Genomic DNA, 27,423 nt, shown 5'->3' with positions numbered 1-27,423 from the left:
AGGAACTCAATGTGGGGAAAAAGGTAAAAGCGCGCCAATATCCGATGCGTGAGGTTCCCCCAGTTTGGAGACCTGCTGATCCAAATGCTAATCCACCTGTCTTAGCACATTTTCAACGTGTTTGGGTGCATGTCCCTTGGAAGCGTTCTGAGGTCTTAGCGCTTAAACAGACATTGCCTGACCCCCGTAAAAACCCTACAGGATATTATAAGGAGTTATCGCAAACTGCAGAATTGTGTGTCATGAATTTGGCTGACATAGATATGTTATTCGGGAATGTTGTTCCACAGCCTTTATGGGGATCCATCCGTAATACGGATCATGCTGCAGAGCTAGGGGGTACATGGGCTAATATCGTTGCTGCAGACGCTAGACAAGTTGGTGGCGCGAAGCCTGATCCTTTGGTAGCAGAACTCCCTGGTAGAATGATCACATACATGAAGCCTTTAATGCCCGCGATGCGCGTAAATTGGGATAAACTGTCCGCATGTAAGCAGAAGAAAGATGAGACAGTGTCCGATTTCTTCACCAGGTTTGAAGAAACGTTTATCGACCACAGTGGTCAAGACATGAGCACTGAAGGTGGCCAACGGTTATTTGTTGATAAATGTGTGCAGAATCTACTTCCCGAGTTGTGTAAGAAATTAAAAGACTCAGAAAGTTCTTGGGCTGTTTCCTCTTCAGCACAAATACTGGCTACTGCACAGTATTATGAAAATAGAGACAAAGATGAGGAGGATAGAACAGATAAGAAAACGAAAGAACTGAAGACAAAGGTCCTCTTGCAGCAGGCTTATCCACCACGTGGAGGACAGAATAATTATAGGCAAACACAAGGTATCTATCAGCAACCCCAACAGTTTCAGAATAATCAGCAAATGAATGGGTATTATCAACCACGAATCCCTGTAGGTCCCAACCAATGTTCATATTGCAAAGAGGAAGGTCATTTTAAATATAGTTGCCCTAAATTAATGCAGCGTAACAGTAATGCGTATGGCGCAAGAGTTAGAGGTGGTCAGCAAGCTCCTAGAGGTAGAGGGCGTGGAAATGCTCCCCAGAACGCGCGTCCTCTTCCACCTCAAAATACCATAAATAGCTTTGATCAGCAAGCCAATGCGACTGGTAATACAGCTCAGTACTACAATAATGATTATTATGCAGAAGATGACAATGTAGAAGATAATGATTACTAGGACAGCCATAGACAGAGAGAGGGAGTTGTTTCAGTGCCAGTGGATCAGAGCGGACCTTATGTTAAAGTAACTACAGCAAATGTAACGGAGCCCTTTCTGCTGGATACTGGTGCTGCAAAGAGTTCAATCATGCATTCAAAACTCCCTGGCGCGCCTTTGTCTGGCGAAATGAATGTCTCAGTAGGTTTTTCTGGCGCCCCAGTTAGGAACCCGATTTCTAGTCCTATGTCGCTTTCTGTCGGACAATGTGAGCTAAAAGCACCCCTCATCCTAACAACAGGTTGTGGTGAAAATTTGCTAGGATTAGATTTGCTAAAAAGATTGCATGCAACACTATATTGTTCTCCCTCAGGAGTACAACTTACATTAGGCAAGAAAGTGATTTCCCCAATGTATTTGTCTAAAAATGCAATGCCACCTGAATTGTCATCCCTTCCGGATGTCCTTTGGGCTACTGGTCCCAATGATGTGGGTCTTTTGGAAATACCGCCATATGTGGTCACTTTAAAAGCCAATGTCAGATTGCCACGCATTCCCCAGTACAAGATCTCCAATGAAGGTCAGAAAGCATTGTTAGCAATTGTCAGTGATTTGATTAAAAAGGGTGTAATTGAAGAGACAAGAGGCAACGTTTGCAATAGTCCTGTTTTACCTGTCTTAAAACGAACGGACCCTTCACAGCCACCTGTTTACAGATTTGTGATTGATCTTAGAGAGGTTAATAAAATTGTTGTGCCACAGTTTCCAGTTGTTCCTGATATAACTGCCTTGTTAACCATGATTCCAGCCTCTGCTGCATGGTTCTCAGTGATCGATTTAAAGAATGCCTTCTTTAGCATCCCAATTGCAGAGGAGAGCAGAGACCTTTTTGGCTTTAGTTTAGGAGGCCGAAGCTTCCGCTTTAAACGCGCTCCCAGGGCTACTGTGAAAGTCCATCAATATACAGTCAAGCTTTAAAAGCGCAGCTTGATGCACTGGTTTTACCCAGTGGCGCTATTCTTAATCAGTACGTTGACGATTTACTAATCGCCGCGGATACTGAAAAGATTTGCAAAAACGCTACCTTGTCATTGTTGCGTCATTTGTCTGCCTTCCATCACAAAGTGTCTCTCTCAAAGCTGCAATATTGTCGACAAGAAGTGACCTACTTAGGTCATCTCTCATCGAAGGAGGGAAGGAAACTGACCCCAGAAAGAATTCAAGCCATTACACAGTTGAGTGTGCCAAGAACACAGAGAGAAGTGCGTGCTTTCTTGGGCATTACTTCATACTGTAGGCATTGGATTCCTAATTGTTCCTTGTTGGCAAAACCTTTGTTAGCATTAACATGCAAAGACACACCGAATCCTATCCCATGGTCTGAAGAGTGTCAGAAAAGTTTTGTGGAATTGCGTAATGCATTATGTTCAGCTCCTGTGTTGGGTACCCCTGACTACAGCAAGCCTTTTACATTGTATGTTCATGAGAAAGATGGTTGCGCATTATCAGTGTTAACACAGCCTTTTGGCGACAGACCGCGTCCATGCGCATATTTTTCGTCAACCTTGGACCCGGTAGCGAGGGCATTGCCAAGTTGTCTGAGAGCCACAGCCGCTGCAGCTATGTCTATTCGACAGTCTGCTGGCCTAGTAATGGATAATACATTGATTGTTATGGTTCCACATGCTGTGGACACATTGTTAAACAGGACCAAGACACAACACTTAACTAGTGCGCGATTATCTGGTTATGAGCTGACACTGTTAGCAAACCATATACACATAAAGAGATGCAACACGTTGAATCCAGCTACACTATTACCAATTCCAGCAGACCTAGATGAGATTGAGCAACATGATTGTCTGTTCAGAACAGAAGAAGAAACGAAAGGGAGAGTAGATCTTAAAGAAACTCCCCTGACTGAGAGTGATGGTACTTTATGGGTGGATGGTTCGTGTTTCAAGCTTCCGAATGGTGATACGACTGCTGCATATGCTATCACGACTTTGCACACGATTGTGGAAACTGCACGTGTGCCACAAAATTTGGCTCAAGCAGCAGAATTGATTGCCCTTACGAGAGCATGCGTGTTGTCTGAAGGAATGAAAGTGAACATATATACGGATAGCCAGTACGCCTTTGGCGTGGCTCATAGTTTTGGGCGATTGTGGAAGGAACGTGGGTTCCTGACGTCGCATGGAGCTAAGATTCAGAATGGCAAGTTGGTGAATGATCTCCTTGAGTCACTGACCCTACCGTTACAAGTTGCGATTATGAAATGCAGTGCGCACAAGAAAATCACTGATGATGTTGGTTGTGGTAATGCGTTTGCTGATGAAGTCGCGAAAGAAACAGCAAAAGATATAAAGACTCGAATGTATGTTGCAGGCCCTGCCAGATGGGTTGGTGATGTTGGAATGTGTGAAAACACAATAGAAAGTGTAAAGTCCCTTCAAGCTGAAGCCACAGAGAAAGAGTTGAGCAAGTGGAGAGAAAGTATGGGTAAGTTGGATGAGAATGGTTGTTGGATTGATCTGTCAGAACATAGGCGATGGTTGTTACTTGATGCATATGTGCTTCCAGTGGTTACTATGGCACATGGAATGGCACATATCAGTATGAAAGGAATCTGTAAGTTGTTGGCTCCAGTATGGCAGAATGCTGGAATTCCCAAGTGTGCAGAGAATGTGGTCAAGAATTGTATGGTATGCTTGAAGTACAACCCTGGTAGGGGAACCCCAACTCCAGCTGGTCATTTTGCGCCTCCATCATATCCATTTGAAGTTTTGCAGTTAGATTTTATCCACATGGAAAGGTGCAACAACCTGAAATATGTATTGGTGGTTGTTTGCGCTTTCTCAAAATGGATAGAGGCCTATCCCCTAAAAGACAACACTGCTCTATCCACAGCCAAAGCCCTTGTGAAGGAATTTTTCCCTAGGTTTGGAATGCCAAGAATGGTGTGGAGTGATAATGGGAGTGAATTTGTGGGTCAAGTGATGAAGAATGTGTGTGAGGGAGTAGGGATAAAGCAGAAGTTCCACGCTGCAAATCACCCCCAATCAGCTGGATTAGTAGAGCGCTACAATGGCGCTCTAAAACTCAAGCTGGCCAAAATCCAGGCGAGCTCAGGTCTTAAATGGCCTGACGCTCTGCCTCTAGCACTCCTGTCCACCAGAATGACCGCACACTCACGAGTGGGACTTAGCCCATACGAGGTTATTTTTGGCCGCCCGGCTAATGTATGGGGTGTGCCAAGACCGGCGAAATTCAGTGAAATCGGACATCCAGTACTGCTTGATTACTTGTACGAATTGACGGCTAAATTGCGTGTTTTACATCAACAGGTGCACGATACTCTTCCCCAGGTCTCTGAGGCTCCAGGACACCCTATCGACCCTGGCACGTGGGTTTTGGTAAAAAATTTCCAGCGCAGAAGCAACGATGAGCCTCGTTGGATCGGCCCTCATCTCGTACTTCTGTCTACAAGATCAGCTGTTCGAGGTAAGGGGAAGAAGAACTGGATCCACGGCGCCCACGTTAAAAGGATCCCTTTGCCTCTGCCGTATGACCAGTGGGTCCAGGAGGGTATCGCAGACTCTGAAACAGACACTGTACCTCGTTTTGTGCCGTTCAGTGATGCACGCATAAAAGGCACAACTTCAGCACAACAGAGTGACGATATTTTGCAAGAAGCTGTGCCACCGTCAATTCGATTGGACACCACAGAGCCTGAACTCTTGTTTCAAGATCAAACAGTACCTGGCCGTTTTCATTATAATCTAAGACCAAGGCCTATGGACAAATACATATTCTTTTTCCTTACCCTTTTGTTTTTGATACCATAGCTCTCCCATCTGAAGGACTTTCTTGATTTTTGTTTTTCGAACCACCATCCGGGTTCAGCCGCAGGGTCGCGGTGCCAAGACTTTGGGGTACAGGCCGAAGACGTTAGGTCAACGGTTCTGGTTGGTCTAGGGCGTTCCCTGGACTGACAGGCGTACTCCTTAGCAGAAGATACTCACCCGCCGCGAGCGGCACGATTAGAGGATGGAGTTTTTCAAGATGGAGAGACTCGCTGAGGAAATGAACTTTAAAGCAAGAATGTGTAAAATAATGAAGAGCAAACGTTTTGTATTACTATGCCTGTTTATATTATGTAGTATGGTAGTGTTTACTGTAGGATTTGTATTTTTCTCCTCTCAAGGGCCCATTGCACCCACTGTACAGCCTATACCTCCTCCTACTGTCTCCTCACACTCTTTTCACCCTCTGCCTGAACATGAACAAGCTAGACGGTCTGAATTTGTAAACAACTCGTTTATTCAGCTCCTGCACCAGCACCAACTAGTCATGAATACAACCAATTGCTGGGTGTGTGGTTTAATGCCACATACCATTAATAAGGGTATTCCCTATCTAGTGCTGCCGTTTAGTTACAATGGATCGTCATGGGCATTCCAGACCATGTTTCTCTTTGCTCTAGATGCCTACTGCCCGCGACAACCGCGTTCCATCAGACCTAGCACAAATAATAAAGCTTTAATGAAAGGAGTTGCCGATATGAGCAGAGATATCGACGCATACTCATCTATTCCCAAAGAAGAGTTGAGAGCTTATGTAGGGTGGAACGCAACGGGGTATAGTATTCGTCTGGGTGAAAGACAGCGAAAAATCTCATCCCCAATCTGGGTCGTACCCCACATAGGTCGGTTCTGTTTGCAAGGTAATGGTCAAAATCCTAGAGCTCAACTGGGAAGAAGTGACTGTACTGAAACGTACACTTTTCCGTCACAGTTTTCCCCTGCGTTTTTGGCTGCCAAGGGTACATATTTTATCTGCAATGACCGAGCATATACATGGTTGCCCCCTGACTTCTCGGGCACATGTTATATCGCAAATCTGCTACCGCCAACATTTACTGCCGCCTCTGACTATCACAAGACCAGAGTTGTGAGAGGCGTGATTAGTAAGGAGGATACTGCCGGTCAGGAAGCGGGAGATTTCTTTTTGGGTTTCCTGCCGTTTTGGGGACCTATGGTTAATAGTAGGAACCTGAGACAACTGGCTCGTGGTTGAATCCACTGTTAATGTTACGGCTGGTGCCCTTGGTAATTTGACAGCTGAGCTCCAAGCGGATCGCCTCATGACTTTGCAGAACCGCATGGTTCTAGACGTTATACTTGCAGACCGCGGTGGGGTATGTAAGGTTATCCAATCTAGTTGTTGCATTTTCATACCGGACAACGCTCCAACAGTTTATCAAGCCATCTCCAAACTACATAAAATATCTGAGTCCATACACGTGGATAAAGGAGATTGGTCACTGGTGGGTTGGTTCTGGGAACTGATATCTGCCTGGGGTTGGAAAGTTCTGATGGTCATTGGAATGATCTTAGCCATCCTTTTCCTGTTCTGTCTGTGCATACAGTGTGCTCCTGCGATATGTGGCCTCTGTGCTACAGTATGTGTAAGGAAACCTGTATCGAGGGACGAGCTAAGTAATAGGATGATGCTACAGCAACATCTCCATGACTTTGTGAATATTGACCTGGACTCGGATTGATGTGAGCATAGTTATAGCCTATGTAAGGGAAAAAGGAGGGTCTGTCGTACTTTGCAATTTGGGACCGCGTAGGAGACAGGGCCCTACCCCTGTCTATCCCGGTATTAGCGAACCGCGAATGGTCAATGCGGTATGTACAAGTGCTTTGTGTAACGTTTTAGCTATGAATGCACTGTGTATACGTTATTATACACTGACTCCGTGGGTTCCATCTTAGAGTGGTGGCCATCTTATGGTTGCCCTCACATAGGCTACATATTATGAAGCAAATACGGGCCTTTAGAACACATGTGCCTTCCTTTGACTTCTCTGTGACCTGTGCAGCTTGGCCCCGCTGCCCCAGGTCAGTCCGGTCTCACGAGCTCCCCGTCCTCTGGCCACCTGTGATTAGCATCAGGGCTTGACACACCATAAAGCCTTTTCATCCTACACGAGCCTCCAGCTAATCTCTTTCACACCTGACTGTTCCTGCTTTATGGCTTGTTTTCCAAACAGGAGATGCTCATGTTTATTGGGGCCTATCTATATCTGATGTGGGATCTGAGCCTTGCTGGGTAAATAATTGTGGGCTGGTTTAACTGGAATGTGGGATGGTCATCATGACTCTGCCTTTTCGTTTGTAATGTATACCTATGAATGACCATGCCATAAAACAAGGAATGTATGCCTGAAGCAGGATATTTTGTATTTAAGGAGAAGCTCGTTTCTGTGATTTTTAGCAGTCTCCTAAGAACATACACGCTGTTGTACTTCTTGGATACCTGTAATTGGTCTGCAGCCAATAAACTGATCTCTGACTTCACCCAGAAGACTCTGTGTTTCTGTAGGTCTGAAACAGGAAGAACCCGAAGTCATAGGGTGTGTTCCCCTGCACCGCTGGGCTTAAAATTCCCAGTACTTCAAATCCAGGAAGAAAGTCATTTCATCGCAGAAAGAGACTGTTTGAGCCACTGTCCTGGGTAGTTAAAGACTGACTACAATGGGGGTAGCCTATTAGTGACTACGCGTCTCAACATTAGTAAAGAAACCAATGCCTGCCCAGGACCTTAGGACACCATCAGTTTTGTTGTTTACCAACGAAATGAACATGCCGGAAATCGAACGCTGCAAAAGTCTGTAGTAAAAATATGATGTTCGCTATTGGACTAACTTTGACTGTTGTCATCATTGCTGTAATAATGTGGGTTGTAGAGGAAGTAGCTCCGGCTCGAAACTTATTGACTGCTACTACTCCTGTCCCCACCGAACATTATTTTACTCTTCCCTATCATGAAAAGAAGCACCAAATGTCGTATCTCAATAACACTTTAATACAAATGTTGCATCATACTCATAATGCTTCGAACATTACCAACCAATCTGGTCACGGCCATCAGATTATCCTCAGGATCGGTTTGAAGCTCTAAGGGGTCCACTTCTCGACAACCCCAAGTCCGGATAGAATAAATCCTCTCGGACTAGTGGGATGGTCAAGCGAGGGAAGGAAAGGGTAGGAACAGCAGGGAGGGAGACCTATGAACAAATAAAAGAGAGAAAACCGCTTTACTGTAAGATCAAGATTCTAGCTACATTCCTACAGCACTTAAGGTCCTACACAATGGATATTTATTATACCTGTAAATACAATAATGTTGGCTTCAAATCGGGTGAGATGTGAGGGTGATCACAAAGTACCAGCAAGTTCCTAACATAAAGAAATAACAGGTTCAGTTATTCACATGTATCACAGTTGACCAATAACCACACCCACCCTATTGATGCAGAGAGTCTTACTGCAATGCTCATACCTTCATAGGAATCATGCTTGTCCCCCACCAAACTATGATAGTATAGCCCTGGACACCCCCAACTTATCTCCCCTGTGAATGAAAGGATAATACAGAATCCAAGATTAACAGTTTGCAAGAATCTGTATCTCGTTCCTAGGATACTATAACAGAATTCCCATAAGGTCACTTAGTAGTTCTCTTCCATAACCCAGAATAAAGGGAAACACACTCTCCAAAATAAGGATTCTCTTTGCGCACCACAGAGTTCAGGTAGATCTGTGAGAAACTTCCGCCAACAATGGGATCACACGAAAGCCATACATGTAGCACTTGTGCTATTGTCTCATAACGAGAGTGGTACCAGTGCCAGAATACGTGCCACAGGAAAATGGTAATAACATTTCCTCCCACATGAGACCTTCAGGTTACCACGTCTCGCCAACGGGAGGAACAAGGAAACGAGTTCCGGGAGTCTCCGGTGCACAAGAATTGAAGAGAAACAAAAGAATAAAGCCGGTGCGAATCCGCACCCTTACCCGACCGTACTTCCTGGTACAGCGGGAACAAACAGGATAATCGGCGTCTTTGCCCAGGCGCCATCTTCTGATATGCAAATCCGCAGGCGGCACGTCCGAGAGCGTGCACGTCAGCGCGTGCGATGACAGGGCAAATGGAGTGACGGGAATTGTAGTTCCTCATCCGTCTAGCTTTGTGTCCACTGTCAGTGCAATCACGCTCGGTGAGCCCTTACACTGGGTATGTGGAATGATGCCAGCTCATCAGAAGAAGGGAGGAACGCCTTTCATTCCCTTTCCATTCTCGCATAGTGGCTCCTGTAGAACCTGGTTCGCTCTGTTGTGGGCCTCTGAAATTGCTGATATTACTCTAGCTGATGTAGGAGGACTTAATGCAAAACTTCATAAAGTTTGTTACCCGATAAGGAAGGGGACCCACAAGCCAAAGGAACTGTATGGGAAATGGAGGAGTATCACAAAGGAAATTCCTCCACACGGTATGTTTTCCCCAACACTCAAACAGCCAAGGGTAACGGGTCTTTTGTTATCGCTGTTACTAGAGCAAAACTTTGTGTGAGCAGTTTTGGTAGTATCCCAGTGGGAAAAAGTGACTTTACCACAGTATTGAACATTACTGGAACGAACAATAGCAGTTTTCTGTCTTCACACAACACTTATTTCATTTGTGGGAGTAAAGGCTACTATCATCTACCAATCGGATGGTCTGGAACATGTTATGTGTCCTTCTAGCTTCCTCTTGTGTTTCTAGCACCTGCATCTTATCATAAAGATCAAAAACAGTTTAATGACATTTCCTTGAACTGATTCAAAAGAACTATAAATAATGATGAAGTGGATCAAACTGACATGCATTAAAGCAATATCTTGACTTTAATTTAGGACTCTTTTTCTTTGTTGGTGCCGCTCTAAATAGCAGGAAAATCAGACGCTTGACCCGTGTAGTAGAGGCTGTGACTAATCAGACAGCAATGGCTCTTGGAAATATTATGTATCCAATGCAGGCCAATGCTCTGTTCCGTCTGTATTTCCACTTGTACTACTTGTTTACCATCAAAGACGAATGTCCAAAATGTAAATGCCCGTTCAGATATGGAACGAGAAATCTATGCCTTTTAAGGCATAAGAAAATGTCAGCTTATGCTAAAAGGGTCGTATGTGGAAACGTGTAATAATTTACTAGCATAACCGACAGCCATTTTTGCTGTGGTGTCCATTTCGTTTCCTTCGTAATTCTTCCGTTCTCTGCTGCTCGTCTTTTCACTCTGCTTGTGTTATCTATTTTAGTTGACTTCCTGACCCAGATAAAGCAATGTACGTGCTGAAGTTTTGTAGCTGCCAGTGCACCTGGTCTCAGATGTTAACTGTCAACCATTTACTGCTAAATCAAAAGTATGTGCAGTTCCTAACAGTGGGGGGAGAGACCAGGTCTCTTATGGATTGTCCTCACACACCCAGAAAGATGTCATGCTTCATCATTGGGCTGTGCTCCTCGTCGGGCCGGCGCTGCAATGCCCGACGAGCTCCCGCGGAGGGGCACTTTGCCGGAGATCTTTTTAGAGACAGCCGTATGGTGGGTGAGGGTGAGTGGTCAAGGTAGTGTCTGAGTATAAGTGGTGGATTAAAATAGGTTTAGTACTGCCCTGAGGGAACACATTTTATTCACAGGGTGTGCAAAGCTAATTAAAATGTGTGAGCCCTGTTTGGAATAACAATGATCCCACAGGGTCTAGTGTGCGAGTGTGGTCATGTTTCTTGCCTACTGCCCCTAATGGGTCACTTGTCAATTCTTCAGGACCAAATGTCTATAAGAGTGAGTACTCTAGAACTCTAACACTACTACAAGACCAGTGCTAAATATTGTGAACGTCACCAGCATTGTTTAAGCGATCCAGGGGAGAAGACCCGGATTGTTGAGACCTATAAGAGATATCAAAAGTTAAAATCCAGAACACGTCTGGAAGACAATAATACCAACCAATAGTGCAGTGACTTCCATTCATAGTTAATTGTTGCCAGAAGGGAAGCTATTAGGGGACATCCTGTGGGTAAGTGAGGATATATGATAAAAAAGACTCAATGAACATCACATGGCGTAGTCAATTGTAGAGGGCACACCCTTGCTAGTGAAAGATAGACTATATTATTGCGTGACATTGTGACAACGATATAATGGTGGAGAGAACGTTTGTGCTGATAACATGTGGGCATCTAGCAATTCACTGGCAGCATGCACTAGAGTGCGAGTGCAAAATCAAGGCACTCGAGAGTAAGTGCAACGGCATGTATATGCACAAACAAGATGCGATAACGCATTTCCATGCGTTCTGGTAAATGTGGCATAATCGTGAGAGAGCAGTGTAGCAGCTCACCCCCGGTAATGGAGTCTCAGGTGTACGGGGTGGCCTTGCGAGCACTACGTTGCTCTCTCTGAAAACAACAAATAATTACAGTGTTCAGCCGGGGGCTGCTAGCGTATTTAGTCTTACCGGTATATGGTGGGGAGAATCAGGATCTGAAGTGAAGCAAAAAGGTTGGTACTCACATAGAGGGGGGCGCGCAACTAGCGGTGCTCCTACCCTAGCTCCGGCTCCCGTTGCTGGCACTTCCGCTTAGGGGATTAAGTATCGTACGTCAGTAGGCGATAACGTGAGCACTAGACCAACGCGGCGGGCGGCCATCTTGGGAGTGAATTTTTTTACAATGCAACTTTATTGAGACTAAGCTGCGAACCTGTAGGAAACCTACACTGGAAGCGTAAGTTAGTGGTTAAGAGTGCATGTAGGCACATTACTCGGCTCTCCAACCTACAGTATCTATTAACATATTGCCTGGACTGCATAGGCAATAATTAATTCCTCAAGTGATAGACTGTGAAGAAGGAGACAAAGATAGTCAAAGTGTAGTATACATTGGGCAGTAAACTTGCGCTGAGCGCTACACTTTCTTAAGTGTTGTTCGTTTTCACCTGGGAATAATCCATAGGTTACTAAGTTTTCCAGAACGGAACGATTGGTCCAAACTTTTATGCAACTGTCCATGTGATGATATTTCGTCCCAATCCACACTGCATGTTGTATTTTTGTGTAAATTCTATACTATTCCTAGGAAAAGATGGATTTTGCCAGTCTTGAAATCCTTTGGTCTCAGGCACTGCCGACCTGCACTTATAGCCCTGCAAATGTTAGACACAGTTCATGTTGTAGCTTCTGTCAATGCATTTTTAAAATTAATTTTTAAATCAAGGAATCATTTGTTAATGTAGATATGCCTACTGTTTTAACTTGTATTGTGATCTTCATGCTTTTATGATTAATGATTTTAATCGAATAAAGCTGTATTTGATTTGATTTGAAGTGTTGTTGATTACAGCCGTGGTATGTGTTAAATGAAGGGCAGTACTAATACCTGTAGTGATATTATGTGCAATGGACCTCAAGTAAGGAAGTACAGGGGGTTAAGGGTTATCTAAAACCGCCAATGGGAAGTCATCATTGAGGCCCCTGGTGTTGCTGGAAATTTTAAAAATCCATTTTTGCTCATTTCTAAAAAGGGCTTCTTTACTGATCACTGCAAAATAAAAAATCTTTTAATACTAGCGTTTCATAACAGTAACGAACATAAGCAATTAAATGGGCATCCTTTGACACATCAGTTGCTTCATTCAACTGTAAAGCAAACAAACTTGATTTCAACCTGGCTATGAGCTGTCCCTGGATATCTTCTGACATGTCAGCGATGCGGCGGCAAACTGTTGTGTCTGAGATGGGTATACTTTTGAACTTCTCTGCTGCTTTTTCACCAAGCATTGTCCTAGCTACGTCGAGCAATGCTGGGAGAATCACCTTTTCTTCATCTACAAAGGGCCTTTTGTTTTTGGCAATGTGGTATGCTACTTGGAATGATGCTTTTAATGCAGTTGCAGGAGTATTTGCCACATGTTTCACCGCTTCTTTCTGCTGAGTTATCTCTGTCAACTTCCTGGCAAAAAAATCTCAACTTTTTCCTGCTAGAGACCCATGTTTCGTTTCAAAGTGACGCCTTAGTTTGGTTGTCTTCAAGCTGTCGTTAGCTAAGATCACGCCACAAACCACACACTGTGGTCTACTTTCTCCACTAACAACAATGCAGGTGAAACCAAAGTCCAAAAAGGAGTAATCATATTTCCTTGTTTTTGCAGCTTTTCTCTCTCCGTCGCTTTCTGTTTCAGCCTTTCGCTTTCTTTTGGGAGCAGAAAACGATCCGTATCAAATGCTTGCTTAACGTAAGATACAAAATTTGAAGCTGCATGTTCATGAATAGTACATGGCTGCAATTTTACAGCTGCATGAGGTACAGGAGGTTTTTAACTTTGTAGTTTCAAATAAAAAATCTTTAAAAAAATCTTCTTATGTTTTAAATAAAATTACATTTGGATAAAAGAATCATTCTGTGGTAAGTGGATAAAAAGTAATTTCAGCCCATCCAGGATTTAAGTCGGTGCTCCCAAAATTGCTGCAGTATGTATATGCTGTATACCACCGATGAGGCTCTGCAAGTTACTTGTTCAAAGGTTAGTGAGGGCAAACCTCAGCACTGCCCCTTCACCCATCACTCAAAAACAAATGTGTACCTTCTTATTCACTTCCTCAGATGTTTCTCGTGCTTGAATAGGAGTCCTCGGCCTAGCGATCAAGTAGCTTTTTCCCTTGCAATGAAGAGAAAATGTTTAAGAAATATTACTTGCATGTTCTCAGTATGATTTGAATAAGACCCTCCCGAGATCAGAATCATAGTGATGGGCAAGGGACTGAATGACATACCTAGAAGTTACTTGCTGCCTTATCTTAAGGGCAAATAAAATACGCCATGATCTGCAAGTTATTAGTTGAAGTCCTGATGGCTGGTAAGATGGCCATGATCTGCAAGTTAAAAATTTGATTTCTGGCAGGGCCACATTAGCTTTCCATTCTTTCAAGTTTGTTAAATTGATTGCATGTACTTCCTTGAGGCTCCTTCACTTCAATATCCCCCCATACACAATACACCCACTGTCCTGTAAGCACAACGTTTATTTTACTTGTGCCATGTTAATATTTCAACACCTGTGCAGTTCCTTCGTGCACCTTTGCACAGAATCACAACTGGCACATGTGACTACTGTAATGTGCACTCTGCAGAGAAGCGCAGGATTGGATGAGCATGCATTTTGGTACAACTTTAGGACCCAGTGACAGGCACTGTGAGAAACTTGCACTGTCTTTGAATCTCAACTTCAGAGGTCTTAATTGTGGTTTTTTGACTGTTTAAGTATGGACGTATAATTTTCATAGAGCCCTGGCCTTTCCTCATAGACCTTTGCAATATTACAGATGGACGGCCAGCGCAAAAAAGCACTGGGAAAATCACTTATTCTACTGCATCAAAAAGGATTCATACAACATGTGCAGCTGAATGGCATCTGGAACAGAACAAGGAGGGCTCCTGGGATACTCTGTACCGCCACTCTGTACCTTTTTTGAAATTTGTATTAAAAATATAAAGCTTTCCTATGCCAAAGCTATGACTCCATTGGTTAAGACACCACCTTGATATATTGGGAAAAATTAGTGCCAATTTCTTTATAAATAATATCTTTTCACAGTTTTACATTGTGCAAACTCAGTTCCCGGGCACTGGAACACTTTAAATGAGCACCAGTTACATTACACAGGTTCAGATTTATTACAGTGCGCACGGATAAAGTACAGTATTTTGTCTTAGATCACAGGATGTAGCGCCAAGGCCAGGATTCAAACCAGACTCCCCAGTTACAAAGTCAGCAGCTCTGAGTATAAAACCACATTCTCTCCACTTTTATTTTACAGACATCCAGGGTGAGCGGGTGAATGGTGTGAGTGCATGGGGAATATTGTGAGGGCATTGTGATCGCTGTGAGTGCAGGGTGAGCGTAAAAGTGAAGGACAAAAATGAGGAGTGGGTTGTCTGAATGTAGGGTGCATTCTCAGACACTTGAAGTATGTCAGCATGTTATTGCCGGCGGCGTAGGATTTCACATATAAGGTAACCTTTTGCAATTATGGCATTAAACAGGGATCGAGGGTGGAGGAAATAAATAATGTGCTGATCCTGCAACAAACTTCCAGTTTTATGATTAGGGTTGCCAGCTCCTTATTTTGATGTCCCAGACGGTACAAAAATAAGCAGTCACCTAAAGCTGTATTTTCAGCACTTATCTGTGCATACTTCGAACAGCAAATATAAATAGAAAGCACTTTAAATTGTGCTCTAGGGCTGCCTGAAAGATCCATGACTGAAAGGGAACAAAGACAGAAAAGTCACATTACAAATGAATACATACTTCTTTATTTATAACCCGTATTTAGTGCCAAGACAAGCAATTTGCAAGGTGCTTATACAAAACATGGCTAGCATTTTTCTTTTGGCAACTTGAAGCCCTTCTAGTCCTGTGGGTGTGGCTGCCTGCCTGTATAATTCTAAAATAAACTATGTATTTTCCAGCTTGGCTGCTGTGCTCTTCTAAATGTAGCCCAAGTGCAACATTTACACAATTGCCTGGGAGGCCTATGTAATTGTTCAAATTCCAGTACGGGAATATTTTAGAGAAAGTTAAACATTCCCCAAATATTTACAAACAGGTTTGAAATGGTGTAATTTAGCTTCTCTGTGCAGACCCAGGGGCTGCTGCCCTAAAGGTACCTCTGAAGGCATCCCCCTGGGATGGTGCCTCCCCCCCCTTGATTGAAGAACTCTGACTTAAGTGTACCCTAACACCTCATTCCACATTGTAAACGTCACACCATTGCCCCCAAATCTTTTGGGATTTCCATGTGTGGGGCTCTTAAAGTCAACGGGTCTCCCGAGAAGTGCAGAGCTGCCAAGGTTTCAGATTGCTATGTGTGACATTTTCATAATGTTAGTGTCTTATGAGTGCCAATTCAAAGATTATATGAGCAACACTTTCTCGCAAGCAAAATCAAGCAAAGAAGGTGAGGGAAACTTAAATATCAGAAATCACACCCAGTTGAGCAATGAGAACTCTTAAGAAGTCACTGACCTAAAGTGTGTGACAGGACTCAATACTTCATGACTAGGTAAAGCACTTGGTACATGTTTCATTGAGACTTAGATGTGGCCCTAAAATCTTACCTAATAAAAACAAAAAACACTTCAATTTTTTGTTTTATTCTTGAACAGCCTGCACTTAATGAGTTTCACAGATATGTGTGCTCTCCCACCATATATTTTTACAAGCCCCTTTGTGAAGCATATGCTGCAAAAAGTACGTTATTTTTCCCATAGACCCGTTTGGGTACCTGGCCTAATGAAGAACCAAAATCTTGAGCAGTGAAACATGTGTAACAGGTGTTTAAACCGGCTGTGAGGCTGTGCAAAAAAAAGAGAGAGGAATAAACCAAAGTTTTAATTGAGTCAACCCAAAGACCCTGTGCGGCTGCATGAATGCTGATGGGGAAAAGACAGGTACAAACTCAATGTTAGGACAGAGTGCTCAAAGAAAGAAAAACGAGTGCAAAACATTCCAATGTTGCGACAGATACACGGGTAAAAGTGCTTGAAAACATGCTGGCGCTGTTGTCACACTAGAAATGCAGAAAATGCATAATTATGCTGAGAAAGTTATGTGCATACAAATAACCAATGGAACACCCGTGGACCTAGCAGACAAGACTAGCCATTTTACTAGATCTGAACAGAAGTGTCACTTTTCTATGTCATCCCACTACTTTTGACAAATGTGGTCAGGACAGCCATGATTACAGAAAAGGAAGAATTAATGGATCACTCTCATGGAGACCAAAGATGCTGACTATACACATTATTACTTGGAAACAGACATTCTAATCCGGCATCTGATCAAAGATTATTAGTGTATTCAAGACCCTCATCCTCTGTATTTTGGATTTTATTGATACATTGAAGTGCTCAGATCCACCACATCTGGTAAACCTCATTTTTCCTTTTGAAATTAGGATTGTTCTCGACATTACAAAAAATCATCATATTTGGACATTGATTTAGCACTCGTGCTTCCAAAGGATGACTTTACTGTACTGCAACTGTAAACAAAAGCCATCACACTTGGACATAATTTCTTCAATGACTGACTTAATTCCATTCCAGAACTTTGGTTACAAGAACATACCAACTCCCTAGGTAGAGCAATAGCAAACTGCAAGAATACACAAAGGGAGTGGATCAGTGTTTGAAATAGGAAAATAGAAGCGCGGGTACTCCCGTAACAGAGTTCCTTTTTGTTCTCGAGAAGTGCCAGTACTCTACAAATAAAAGTATTAGGTCTGTCTCTTCAAATAAAAGTATTAGGTCTGTTTTGAAAAATACAAAAGTGCTGGTACTCCATACCGGACAATCACTGCCCATTTAAAGCACTGGAGTGGATGAAACCAATGGAAGCAGGGGTTTGGTGTGGGCAGGAGGGAAAAGGCAGCAGATGGCGGTGGAGACGCTCGCAATGAAGGAAACAAGACAGCAGAGAACGGAAGAAGTATGTGGTGAGTCAAAAACATGGACTTCTTCAACTACATTAAGCAAGAGCAATACATTTATTTATGCATGTTAAATAGCGCAAACTTTACCCTGAGGTGTCGGAGCGCTTTACAAAAGGGTGAAGTAAGTTATATAAGGAATGAGAGTATATGGAAGTAGGTAAAAGTTACATATTGACTTGTTATGGGTGGTTTTGAGAAAAGGACATTCTACTTGATTTTTCATGGCACTCACTCTGGCGTGTTTTCATGTGTGGGACTTCAAGTTGTGTGAATGCTGTCCACTACTCGGAAATGTTTCTGGAATTTGTTTTTGTTCTGGCTGGCTGCACCACGGTCATAAAGAGGCAGGGAGTACGGCAAGGAGTGAGGCAGTGAAAAAGAGAGAAAGAGAGGCAAAGCGGAAAACAACGATTTCACAGCGGAAATCCCTCTTACCTGTGCAGATTTCAGCAGTCCTTTACAGCGAGGCGAAGGGCAAATGTAGATTTCAGCAGTCCTTCACGACGACGGGAAAACGCAGATTTCAGCAGTCCTTCACGACGACGAGAAAACGCAGAATTCAGCAGTCCTTCACAGCGCAGCGACGGGAAAGCCTTCGGATGAAACCAGGAAGAAAAGGCAGCAAAAGTGGAATGCAGGGTCTTTATGGCTGCAAATTTCGCGGCACTTCCTGCAATCTCAGCTGCTTCCCCCCTCATTGGTGGAACGTCACTGGTGACGTTCCTGTGTGCTGATTGGAGAAAGCGGGAGCAGCAGGCCAATCAAAAATCCCAATTCGAAATGGCTGATAACTTGCGACGTTGGAAGGAAGAAAAACAAGACAACAAAGGTAAGATTCCTGGGTGGAGTGCGCGCCCCCCCCTGGGATGGTGGCGCGCCTTCCCCTGGGGGGCGCGCCCCACAGATTGAAGAACACTGCTTTATGGTAACAGATTTGTCATTAGACAGGTTTTTAATGGCTTCATTCTCCAAGCACGAGGTATTGTAGAAGGCTTACTTGGTTTTCAAAGATTTGATATCTTTGAAGACTGCTTTCTCAAATGTCAGCACTTCAGGTGGTACCATTGCGGCAGTTGGTGTGAAGGTCAAGGGTTTTCGTAGACCGGTATCCTGGGGGGCAGAGTCGGCTTGATCCGTGAAGAAACACTTGAGGCGGACCTTTCTAAAAAGGTCGTGAATCTCACAGTGGGTTCTGAAGTCGTCTGTAGTCGGAGTAGGTACAAACCCCAATCCCCTCCGCAGGACTTTTTCTTCGGTGTGGTTAAGTATCCGGTTAGAGAGGTTCACAATCAGTTGTTCTTGCCCCTGTGGCTCCTTAGTTCCATCTGTAGTTGATGTGATTGATCCTGCCATTGTATCTATTTGTTTTGATTGTTGCCTCCTCTTCTTTTTCCTCTTCCCCTGCACCAGCCTCTGCCTAAAAAAGGTGGTTGATGGAAGGGGGTGAATGGGGGTTGTGGGCCTTGTTGGTAACCTGGGAATTGCCACATTGGGGGTCCTTGGAAGGGTGGCATGCCGTAGCCAAACATCTGGTTAGGTGGGCCACGTTGGTAGTATTGTGGTTGGCCATTCCAGCTATCTGTGCTTGAAATGCTGCTGTTGGACGATGTCCTTCTGCGAGTAGGTGTATTGTCGTCTGAGGAGTTGTCATCTTGTGACTGTTGGAAGTCCTCTCGCAGATATGGGTAGGTTTCTTCTTTACTGAATTGGTTGATGGCCTTCTGGAGTTTGGAAATATTTTGCTTCATTAAAAACTCCTTGTTGTCAGCTATCTCACTGTTTATTTCCACAAGTTTAGTTTTGAAGGCGGTTATGGTGATGCTCGCTTTTAATGCTCCCTCTGCTATAGTGATTTTTATGATCAAGTCATCGGCTAGACGTTTTGCTGTTTTTATTATTAAAATCAGCCAGTCCCTAGTGCACTTCCAGGCAACTTGGGACCATTCTTCCTTAAATTGTTTATCCTCCAGGACGATACTTGGCATGTTAGACACAATCGGACCATTCGGGGCAATATTTGCACGCAAGTATTCCGTCATTATTGCGCCATGCATTATTATTTTCATAAGCTGGCGTTTCATATTTGTGATAGTGTTCCAATCGCCACCCTGGCTGGTAGAGGCGGCAGCTCCATCTGGATCTAACAAGGAGGGTGCCCTCAAGATTTCAGTCACCAGGTCATCATCAAATGACAGACCTTGATTATGTTCTATGTTAGTATGGGTAGTAAGAAGGTGATGTACAAGAGTCAGAAATGGGGGTATTTGCGGCAAGATATTCGCTGACCCTGATGAGGGTTAAGGTTCCACGGCTGAGCCACTGTGCATGTACTTTAATCTAAAAGCAACCGGGAGCTTTTGATGAGGTCCTGCACAACGCTCCTAGAAGATACGAAAAATCAAAAGTATGTGCAGTTCCTAATAATGGGGGGAGAGAACAGGTCGCTTATGGATTGCTCTCACACACCCAGAAGGATGTCATGCTTCATCATTTACTGCTGCCATAAGCATTCCTGCTCCCTCTCCCACTTTGCTGACCAACTTGTTATTCATCTGCCCTTGTTTGATGATAACTATTTTTAAAACTTGTTCTTCCTATTTCTGTTCACATGCTTACATTGCAAAAAAACGGTATAAAAGGGACGACGGTTTGAGAATTCAGTGTACTACCTCCTGCAGCACTTGAGAGTGTTGTGTGGATGTGATCCCACTCATGAGTAATTAATAAACTTGTTATTTATTCCAACTCCAGTGCCGATCTCTATTTTGTTGGTCTTTGGACCCGTGGACAAGAGGTTGACTCTGCACCAGTGTGCCAACTTTTAGGCACATTTTCACACATTAATGCAGCACTGTGTGCATTTTGTACTGCTAATGTTTTCGTGCATGTGTTCAAAGGCCTGTAGACTAAAACTACAAAGGATTATTCATGGAAGAGGTGCAATTTTCAATCAAACCTTAGTATTCAAGTTGATCTAAGATCTCTCTGACTTGCTTCTTTGCGTCATATTTTATTGGGGACTGTCTCTCTGGAGTTGGAGTAGTTTTTACTGGGATTTCATGGTGAGGTGACTCAGCATATCAACCTACATGATTACGGTATAATGCAGGAGCTAGTGCTACCGCCCACTCCTGCATATGTGTGTGTTTTATTGATTCTGGAACAAGGTTGTAGAAAGCCGGTAAAATTACCTCTTCCCTCTTTGGGCAATCCATGATGAACTCAGGCGGCCAATCTCTTTCAGCCAAAAGTCAAGTTCTCCCAAAAGAGACCTTTCACTTTTCTGGGTATGCCCCCTCCATTTGGAGTGTAATTTTATATAACTGATGTGGGACACTTACCCTTGTATCAGGTTCTTCCACCATGATATGTTCATTCAACGCACTTTCACCAGAAATTGAATCACGTTCTGGCGAGCTATTGTTACTTCTACTGCGCTGTCTAGCATCATCAGAGCCATTCCCCATTCAATAGTTCAGTCCTCAGTAGACTGGGCATTTCTTATTTTAAGGCCAGCTACCTTCTTCTTTTTAAATTGAGGTTTAGATTTGGGTTTATCTTCTTGTTTGATAATGTAGTCTGAAGTGTGATGTGTCTCTGTTGGCTTCACTCGCTCTTCTGATCTGAGTTTTGATGGTCCTTACGTCTCGGAGTTTTATATTGAGCCCTGAAAGGAACGAGATGAATGTGTATCAGTATACTGATACCTGTCAGGTTTTTTTAATATTGTTGCGGTTTCTAAGGTTATATTTTCTATCAGAGGGCTCCTGTTGAGGAGACCCACCCCGTGATCCTGATGCATTCTGCTTATTTTTTGATTGTTTATTATCCCATTTCTTTTTAGAAGAATCGGGTGCTTGCTTTGAGTTATCCTTTTTAGGATTACTTGTTACTTGTGGTTTCTCAGGTCTAGCACCCAAATAAGCTTTACCCAGAGAAGCATAGGTATCTTTGACAATTTTCGGTAGTTCTTGCTCCTGTTGGGCAGGACTGCATTCCCTCCAGCGTTGGCATCTAGCTACCTCCCCTTTTATATTAGCTAACATAATTGTGGATTGCCTATCAATTTCATCACTAATTACAGGGCAGGTTCTGCCCTGTACTCATTCTGTATTTGTTTTTAATACTTCTGGTATGACTGCTATTGAGGTGGTACCATGAGTTAGGGAAAAAAGAAATACGTTTTTGCACAATGTGGGGAACTATAATCCTTCAAGCTTGAACAAACCTACAGCCAATACATAGGATATGCCTACTCAGCTGCGGCGGATTTTCCTTTCCCACTCCAGGCGTCTCTGGGTAAATGTGAGTAGGGGTACTGAACTACTCAGATTTGACCATTAAATAAGAACCAAATCAACATTGGCGGTGAAATGTCGTGTAGTTCCTACAAATCTATATAGGATCTGAGCATTTAGAGAACATAAACTGAGGGCTTGGTGTCCAGACTGATTCCAGACACCCCCAAAGTATATGTTAGCCTTTAGAATAGCTAGCTCACAGTGCCGTGCCACCTTACGCCCCCTAACCTTACCAAGGAGCAAATAGTTTCTGGCAACTTTTGAACATGACAACCCTTGATCCCTCAGGGATCGTGGAAACAGCATTGGGCTTTTCGCTCCGTCAAATGTGCTCCCTTAGTCTCAGAGAGATACACAGAATAAACAATGGGGACGTTTTCAATAGGCATTTTTTGAACCAGTCTAATTTGAGTATAAAACATGTTTGCTGCGACAATCATTAGACAGAAACAGATATATAAGATTACAAGCACCAACAGAGTAAATAAAAGGTAGAATTCTACCCTGGTGCTAATACAGAGAATATATGCAGTCATCCAGATACATGGCAGTAATCATGTGTACTCCTACTACATGGACCCTATCTAAGTGTACCTAGCATGCATGTGGGTGTAAAGCCAAGAATCCCCTAGGAAAAGAACTAACCACATTACCGGATGGGAGAGAACGAAGGACCCCGTCTTGGTCTAGAGTTGGACACACCGCAAGGGATGTCAGACTACTACTGCTGGAGTTTTTGCGTGCAGGAATCTCAGCATCTTGTGTCAGCACGGAAGCTTCTCCTCTGGTTGCCCAGTGAAGATGTGGTTCTTTTATACCCAAAAGGTACCGTCAGGTGTTCTACCTAGATGTGTAATGGTACTGTGGGCCTGTTGTCCAAGGATGACGATAGCGGTGACTTTTATACAGAGTTATTATACAGAAGATGGTAATCCTGCTATGTATGTCCCAGGTAGGGTGTTAATATATGATACTAAGAATCCTCATGCTTAATAAATGAGGTTAGTTTTTGAAGAAAACCACACAACATTTATTTGTCACATAACTAGGTAAAAGGTCAGTGCCAGAGCCGTTATGTAGAGCAAGGTAGGACAAATGTAGGTAAAAGGTCTTGCGGCTACCTAGGCCGATATTGGGGTACATAACATAACAAAACAGAACACGTGAGCTGTGTGTTTGAAAGCATGAGAGAGAAAGGTGTGGAATGTACTTCTCTGTATTGGAGTGTAGTGTTATAGGCAGTGGTGCCCAGATGTACATTGGGAAATGAAGTGCTGTGGTGCAATAGGCAGTGGTGCACAAATGCGTATTATGTCACGCACGCACACACACACACACACACACACACACACTCTGTGATGATAGTCCTGTTCAAGTCCCTGCAGAGCTAGTGTGTGGTTATATTGATGCCCAAGTCCCCACAGAGATAGTGTGTAATTATATTGAATCCCAGGTCCCCACACAGATAGTGTGTGATTATATTGATGCCCCAGCCCCCACAGAGATTGTGCGTGATGATAGTAATGTTCAATTCCTCATAAAGATGGTGTGTGATTGATTATATTGATGTCCAGGACCCCACAGAGATAGTGTGTGATGATAGTCATTTTCAATTCCTCATAAAGATAGTGTGTGATTGATTATATTGATGCCCAGGTCCCCACAGAGATAGCATTTAAATATAGTCACTCTCCTTTCCCCGTAGACATAGTGCGTGGTTATATTTCTGTTCAAGTTCCTGCAGCTATAGTGTGTGATTATAGTAATATTAAAATTATTGCATAGATAGTGTGTGATGATAGTTATGTTGAAGCCATATGTGGTAGTATGTCATGAGACTGATGCTCAGGTCGCCAAACATATAGTGTGTGATTATAGTCATGTTCAACTTCTCCAAGAGATAGTGACTTATTAAAGTCATGCCAAGGTCCCCACAGATAAATTGTTCGATTTTAGTCATGTTCAAGTCCTCAATGAAATAGTGTATTATGATATGCATGCTAAATCCCAGGTAGAAATATGGTTTTATTACACTAAGTCCACACAAATATACCATTAATTAAAGTTACTCTCAAGTCCAACTAGAGATAGTGTTGGGTTATATTCATGATCAAGTACCCCCAGAGGTAGTATGTGATTTTAGTTATGTTCAAATACCCACAGAGATGGTGTGTGATTTTAAGCAGGTTCAAGTCCTCACATAGAGAGTGTTCTGCTAGTCATGTTCAAGTCCTAGTAGAGACACTGGTTTATAATAGTCAAACTCAAGTCCCTGCAGAGATGCTATGTTTTCATTGTAATGGCCAGATCTCAGCACAAATATTGTGTCATTATATTCATGTTCAGGTCCTGTAGCGATATTGTGTGATTATAGTGAAACTCCGGTCCCCACAGTGATAGTGAGAATTACAGGGATGTCACATCCTCAAAGAATTAGCGATTATAGACCTGTGGAAAAATGGTGTGGTGACTGTCAAATTCAAGTCTATGTGTGGATAATCTTTTTCGATAGACCTGTTGAAGACCTTGTAGAGTTAGTGCATGATGATGGACATGTTCAAGTCCCCACAAAGATAGTGTGTGATTATATTGATGCCCAGGTCCCACAGAGATAGTATGGAATTATAGGGATACCCAGATCCCCCCAGAGATAGTGTGTGATTATAGGGATGCCAGGCCACCACAGCGAGAGCTGTCTAATTATAGGGATGTCCAGGTCCCACAAAGATAGGAGATGAGAGTCCAAACCTGCTGAACAATCTTTGCTCATCAAAGGGAAAATCAAACAATTGCGAATGAACATCTCCTGAAAAAAATGTCATCAGAGAATGTCTAGGCTAACTTACAGCACATCTTGTCGTATCTTGTCACATTTGCTCTGCATTCAAAGACAGAGGTCAAATGTCAGGCTCTGTCTTCTGAGGGAGCTTGGTGTTTAGTTTTCTTTTTCCGACATAAAAGTGAGAGGATTTATGTGACACTCTTGCTGGATACTAGATGTAAGAAAGGTTTTTTTCTAGCACACAACAACATTTAAAATAACTGCAAGTATTTCTGAAGATTGCAAAATAGCAACATACAAGTGAAGCACATTTTTTGTTAATTCTGAAGTGTTTTGGAAACAAATTCTTTAATATGATCAAAACAAATCAATACACTAGGTGATGGAATTTCCACACAATATTTTTTGTGTACTGTATAGCTTTATTTGTAAAACGGTATGTCTGTGCAAATATAATGGACATTTCAATTGAAAATGTGTTGTCTGTAATGGCAGTGTGCATTACCATGCATACTCCACTCTGCTCTTCACCATTCCATTTCAATGCACTCTACTCTGCACCACTCCACTTTACACCACTCCACGCCACTGCACTCTACGCCACTTCACTCTACTCCTCTCTACTCTATTCTGCACCACTCTACTCTATACAAATGCACTCTATGCCACTCTTCTCTACATCACTGCACTCTTTAACACTGCCCTCTACATCACTCCAATCTAGCTCACGCCAATCTACTCTGCACAACTCCACTCTATGCCACTCCACTCTACACCACTGCACATAATGCTAATAGACTTCATGCCAATGCATTTTACTCTGTAACACTCAACTCTTTGCCCTATTCATTCTACACCAATCCATTCCACTCAACGCTGCTGCACTTTACCCTGCACCACTCCACTCTACGCAACTTCACTTTACTCTGAAACAATCTATTCTATGCCACTGCACTCTATTACTCTTCTCCACTCCATGCCACTACATTCTATGCCACTCTACTCAAAACCATTGCACTCTACACCACTGCACTCAATGCCAATGCACTCTATGCCAATGCACTCCACTCTGCACCACTGTACTCTATGCCACTGTACTCTGTGCCACTGTACTTTACACCAATGCACTCTACGCCACACTACACCACTGCACTCTATGACACTCTGCTCTGCACTACTGCACTCTATGCCAATAAACTCTATGACACTTTACTTTGCATGACAGCAATCTGCATCACTCCACTCGATGCCACTGCACTCTGCACCATTCCACTCTGCACCACTCTATGCCACTGCACTCTCTGCCACTCCACTCTTCACCACTGCATTCTATGCCACTGCACTCTATGCCACTCTCCTCAGCACACTCCACTCCACTCCACACCACTGCTCTACTATGCACCACTCTAATCTACGCCACTGCATCCTATGATGCTGCATTGCACGCCGCTGAATTCTATGCTGTTGCACTCTATGCCACTGCACTCTACCTAAACAACTCCACTCTATATCACTTCACTTTGCTCTGAAACAATCTACTCTACACCACTGCACTATATGCAACTGCACTCTATGCTACTCAACTTCACTCTGTGCCACTACACTATATGGCACTTCACTTTACTCTGAAACAATCTAGTCTATGTCACTTTACTCTATGCCACTGCACTCTATATCACTCTATCCACTTGGCGCCACTGCACTCTACACCACTCTATTCGAAACAACTGCACTCTATGCCAATGCACTCTACATCACTGCACTCTAAACCACTGCATTCTACTCTGCCCCATTGTACCCGTTGCCATTCTACTCTGTGCCACTCTACACCACTGCACTCTGACACTCTACCCTGCACCACTCCACTCTACTCAATGTCACTTCACTCTACTCTGAAACAATCTACTCTATGCCACTGCACTCTATGCAACTCTACAACATTACACTCTATTCCACTTCACTTTACTCTAAAACAATCTTCTCTATGCCACTGCACCTTATGCCACTGCAATCTATGTCATTTTATACCACTCTGCGCCTTTCCGCTCTATGCCACTGCACTCTATGCCACTCCACTCTAAACCACCAATTGAACCTGTGACCATGTGGTCAAACACAGGCCCCTACAGTGGATGCATCAGTCCACTAAGTCACCAGACCCGGCCACTCCATTCTATTCCACTCTATGCTACTGCACTCTGCAGCACTTCACTTTATGCCACTGCACTCTATGCCACTGCACACTACAGTCCTATATTCTATTGTGTGCCACTCTATGCCACTCTATTCTGCACCACTCAATGCCACTACACTCTGCAACTCTACTCTAACCTGCATCACTGCACTATACACCACTCTACTCTGCACTACTCCACCCTGTACCACTGCACTCTACTGTTCAACACTCTAATCTATGCCACTTCATTATACAACACTGTGTTGTATGCTGCTGAATTCCATGCCTCTGTACTCTACCCACTGCACTCTATGCCGCTATACTCTGCAACACTCTATGCCAACGCATTCCACACCAGCTCACTCTACGCTACAACCCTCCAGTGAACGAGACTCTATGTGACTCCACTCCGCCGCTCCAATTCATGACACTCTATGTCACAACACTCTTCTCCACTCTTCACCATTCGGCTCTATGACACTTCACTCCGCTCTCCTCTACCCCACTAACTTTTAGCCATGCTGAACAGCAGCCATGCTGGTGTACAACATGGTTAAAACACATTGGCAAACCAATAACTCTTGCATAGGCGA

General features: G+C 43.5%; 1 protein-coding gene across 1 annotated transcript in view; it reads right to left on the bottom strand.

Annotated features, from left to right (window-relative positions):
• Positions 1-18,113, bottom strand: part of SMC2 (structural maintenance of chromosomes 2) — a 482,587-nt gene extending 464,474 nt beyond the window's left edge. Inside the window, exon 1 of the mRNA XM_085641249.1 lies at positions 18,007-18,113. The gene's annotated coding sequence lies outside the window, so the exon portion shown is untranslated. The remainder of the gene's footprint in view (positions 1-18,006) is intronic.
• Positions 18,114-27,423: the final 9,310 nt, after the last annotated feature.

This window comes from Triturus cristatus, chromosome 2_2 (assembly GCF_964204655.1).
Source record: "Triturus cristatus chromosome 2_2, aTriCri1.1, whole genome shotgun sequence".
Taxonomy (NCBI): Eukaryota; Metazoa; Chordata; class Amphibia; order Caudata; family Salamandridae; genus Triturus; species Triturus cristatus.
The sequence above is the reverse complement of the archived record's forward strand: the minus strand, read 5'-3'. Positions and strand labels throughout refer to the sequence as shown.